Below are 4,975 nucleotides of genomic sequence, written 5' to 3'. Positions count from 1 at the left end.
CGCGATGGATCCGTCGGGGGCTTCTGCTACGGCTCCGGTAGGCCCCTGTGCCTCCTGGCAGCGACCTTCATGGGTGGCAGCCGCGATAGCTCCGTCGGCGGGCGCCTGGCCTCCGGCCCGGCTGCTCCTTTCCGACGCGTCGGGGTGGGCGCGGCCCCCCCCGCCTGCCTTGTGGGGCGCGGTCCCTGGTCGGGCCGGTGGTGGGCTGGCCTCTGGTGGCTCCTATTGCGCAGCGGTGGTGGGATGCCAGATCAGCCGGATCTAGCCCGTCGGCGTCTTCTCGTCTAGCGGGGAGGTGAGGTGTGGTGGCTCTCCGGTGCTACTGGCGCGGTGGCTTCGCGAGAGGTGGGCGGGTCAGCGAAGGTGCGGTGCGTGAGGGTGCTGGTGGTGTTGGGGATACTCCGGGCGAAAGCTTGGCTGGTCTTGCCGGCCAGCGGCGTCGGCGTCTGTGGACGTCGTTTAACCTCCTTGGAGGCGTCGTTGTGGAGTCCGGCATCCCCTTACACCCTCGGATCTTGCTCTTCGGGTGAAAGCCTAAGGCCCGGTTGGGTTGGGCGACGGCGTCGACATCGTCGCTTCCCTCTTTGGGGCGTCGCCTTGAAGAGCTTCGGATCTCGGTTGCATGCTTCATGGGCTGGACGCTCGCGGCATTGTGGTTGGCAGGTGCCCGTCTGGCAATGCGGATGTTGCGCGGCTTCTTGTTTGTGGCAACGATGGCGGCTTCGGGCGGAGTCAGGTTTGTTGATGGTTCTTGGTAGTCGGTCTCTTCCGGCGTGTTCGAGGAGTCGCCGCTCTGGTGCTGGCTCGGCGCAAGCCCAACGCTCTTCTCCTGCAATGCTCGTCGACAGAGTCGGAGCTGCCTGGTCGCCGGCGCGTGTGGTCGACTGTTTGGCATCGGCCGGCGCAAGCCTCGACGCTTCCCCTCGGCGGCGTGTGTGCGTTCTTGTGTGGGTTGTCAGGTCGCCTTGTGTGCCTTGTTTCTGTGGGCCAGTTGTAATGGTTTTCGCCCGGTTTTCCGTTTATTAACTGGGTAATTCTCTTTGAGCTTATTTAATGAATCGGGCCCTAAGGGACCGCGTTTCAAAAAAAATCCGATGGATATCTTCCCAAGTCCTACTTATTTTGCAACATTCTATCGATCGATTTGTTATGCTGATTATATATCAAACCTCGCGCTCAAATTATGTACTTAATTCTGGGGAAAACGGTGGGAACAAATTCCATGATAAAGATATTTGTATATGAAAGAACCAACGTGTGTAGTGGCAAGGATCGAAGGAATGATCAACACATTGATATTTTGTAGGGTAGGCATAACAGAATGAGATGTCGCATGGATTGTCGTGGTAATGATTCCGACAATAAGAGAGGGGTAGGATAAAGGAGCATGATCTATCGAGATGCATATGGGTGACACGGTGGTTTTAGCGAGTTCGGGCCTCTCACGGTGGAGATAACAACCCTACGTCTCGTGCTCCGAAGAGGCTTTGTTTTATCTTAGTATGTATCCGAAGATTACAATGAGAGGAGAACGGATCCCTATAGTCCTGAGACTAATGGTGAAAAAGAGAGAGATGGAAGAAGAAAGCCCCTTCGCACTACTAGGGAAAAGCCTAGCAGCAGCGCGGGTTTTCGGCCTTTTAGTAGCGCGGGGGCCGGCGCTACTAATAAGGCGCTACAGCTAATGTATAGCAGTAGCGCTGGTCCACCTGCGCTACTGCTACACAAGTGTTGCAGCAACGCGCTTAAAGGAACCTCGCTGCTGCTAATAGCTATAGCGCGCTTCCCATGTGCGCGCTACTGCTACAACCGCGCTGCTGCTAACTTTTCTCCACTCGCTACTGCTAATTTTAGTAGTTTTTTGTTTTTTTCGGCATATTTGTTTTGTATTTGAACAGGCTTTATAGAAGAATCTTTAGCACATACAAATGTCATCATGATACACATACAAATGCCTGTGAGACCACAAATGTAATCATAGCATATACATACAAATAGTCTCATCATAATCATCATCCAACACAAAGTGGTATCTTGTGATCATCTCGAAAATAGTGATACATGCAAGTCTCGAATACTTGCAACTACAATGTCATCCATCTAAACAAAGGTATACGCGAGAAGAGCTATCACTATGAATGAGAGCGGAACTATGCAGTACATGAGATGGCGGTTACGAGTCCTCTCTCGTGCTAGCGTGAACCTCAAGTAACTAGCTTCTCCTTCTTGTCTACTTTTGAAGCCTTTATGGCTGGCATCCGAGAACCCGTTCACTTGCACCTGACACTCATGCCACTCGTTGTACACCCCCGGAACCTTCCCTTTGTACACGACATAGCAGTTCCATCTCGCCATCAAGAAACTAGGTACCTGTTAGAGATGCATGTTCATGAAGAGGATGTACAATCATATATATGCAACAAAATATACTAGAGAACACCGAAAAAGAAAGGGTTAGCAACTAGATGAAACATACAATACGCAAATTAATTAACTAGAGGTATGTAGGTCATCGTACAGAAACTAACATAGTAGCGTTACGCAAGTTCGGCAGGGATCATGGACATCACAAAGTTGCATCGCTACAAATAGTATACATGTTCAACCGACACATATCATCATCATCGGCATCATAAATCACTAGAAGTTCCATCCTTCCATATCATCGAGGATGGACCCTAGCTTCTTGAACGGCATGAGGTCTAGACGTTGCATGCCTATGCGAGTTCGGACGTCAGCTCGCGATATAGGGCCGTGGTGGAACATCCCCTTCTCATCGACGACTTCTTTCATGATGATCGTCGCAATGTCACTTTGGATGCGAAAGAAGTCATCTCTAAGTTTATAATCCGCTTCTCCATGAGATTCTAGCCACTTGTGGATATGATCATCATTTCTGCTTCTCATGCGAAGCTTTTGGTGATCCGTGTTGAACTGAATCATGAGATGGAGGATGTACAATCCATCCTTCTTGCTTGGTTTTGGGACTTGAATGCAGGAGAAGTTAGTTTTATGCGCGAAACCCATCTTCTTGTTCCTTTGTTTCCTGATCTGCATGTGGCCACCTCTAAAGTTGAAGCCTTGGAGAGCATCATCTAGAATATTCATTATGTGGGTGTAGTCTTTTTTCTCGTAGTCTCTGGAAGGGTCAAAATACACGGCGTGGGAGACTTGCGGATAAAGAACGATAAGGACGGCGCGCCCGTTGCTGCGGGGAAAAGACACCTCAAATTATTCCCCATAGAGAGAGAAGGAATGATTGAAATGTATGAAAGGGTTGTTCGAAACTGACTTACTTTGGATGATAAGGCACGAGGACAATTTCCCGGTCCTTATTCTGTACCATGAAGTTTTGGAGGTAGTCCCTAGCAGTTTCACGCTCAAAGTCGCCGAGACTCAAGAAAGACTCGTGCATGTAGTACGGATCCGCCACACAGATTTGCGAGACTTCTTCACTGTTCATGACAGAGCTCATATGTAGCGCAAAAAGGCGAACAATTGTAAAATCGAGCCGCCTTGTCAGAAACATCTCAAAGATATGGTCAAACCACAGGAAGAACACCTCCGCGGGCCGTGTCTCGACGTAGCACTTCCCCTTAGGCACACGAGCCGCGTATGTCAGATATCCTGGATCCTTTGAGGCTAGTAGGCTTTCTCAGTCGACAACACATGGTCGTGCAGTCTCCTGAGATCCCCTGATAGTGCCTCCAGCGGTTTCGGCGGTAGCATCGGCTCGCCCGTGAGATGGAACATGGCCACACCTTTCACGGGTACACGCTCTTCAGAATGCATCGTTTGGCTGCTATGTGCTCTGGCTTGTTTGGAGGCATCTATCTTCCCCGATCTCTTTCTCTCCTTTTTCTTGGGCACACCTTCTAGACCCTTCCTTAACCCCTGCCCCATGGCGTGATTGTTAATCTTTTTCATCTTCGGATCATCCCACGGTTGTTCTATGTTATCATCCCGATCGGGGAACTTGAATCTCTTGTGCAACTTCGTTAGGAGCAACTGCGTCAAATGTTCTTTACTCCTTAAGTCATCGTCATTGATGCTCGCGCATTCCCATAGGATGCATCCTACTTGGTTCCCATAGCACTTGCGAGGTTCTTCCGGCTCTAACGGCTCAAACTTGCCAGGTGCCATCTTTGTGATCACAAGTCGTCCAATCGCTAGTTTGTTAGGTTTTCATCCTCTGCTTCTTATGCCTCTTTTCGTTACCGGCATCGGCGCCGGTATCTTCCCCGGCGGTACCTTCCCCACCGGTCTCGGTGCCGCCATCGGTGCCGGCGCCGTCGGTGTCGGTGTCAGTACCATCATCGAGGCGGACCTGCAAACCTTGCTTAGCAGTCAAAAAGTTGAGGTAGTCTTGTTCACCCTCATAATCCATCTCGTCTGCATCTTGGTCAGAGGGCCCAGTTTCTTCGTTGTTCGACATGTTTCCTATGATTAAGTGTCCTCATTTATTTCTAAAAGTATGAATAAATGAGAAATGAGATAAAAAAGAAATCTATGTGCCAGCACTCGATATGCCAACTATGTAGCACAAATCATGCCTTTATTCACGGGAAATTTCGGCATGACCTTTGCTAAAAAAATGGACATATCGAGCGCCTGAAATTCACCGGAACGGAAATGAATCAACATTCCGGCGTAACATAGTCAACTCGGATCATTTATCAAAACATGACATGTCCAAAACATGACATATCCACATATCACATGTCCAGTTCAAATTTGCATATAAATTCAGCAAATTTTGAAACCTATCTAAATTCATAACTAAATAGATAACCTAATTAACATAACTAAAACCTAAGTAAATTAACCCTAGCTAGCAGAGAGAGAGAGGGGGGTTACAGAGGGTGCAGGGCGAGGAGGCAGGCCCGATGACGGCCGAGGTTGGGAGGGGAGGAAGCAGAGGAGGGAGGCGAGGGCCGACGGGTCGGGGGCGAGCGCCGGCGCCGGGGGCGAGCGC

This window comes from Triticum dicoccoides, chromosome 1A (assembly GCF_002162155.2).
Source record: "Triticum dicoccoides isolate Atlit2015 ecotype Zavitan chromosome 1A, WEW_v2.0, whole genome shotgun sequence".
NCBI lineage: Eukaryota > Viridiplantae > Streptophyta > Magnoliopsida > Poales > Poaceae > Triticum > Triticum dicoccoides.
This window is presented reverse-complemented; position numbering follows the sequence as displayed.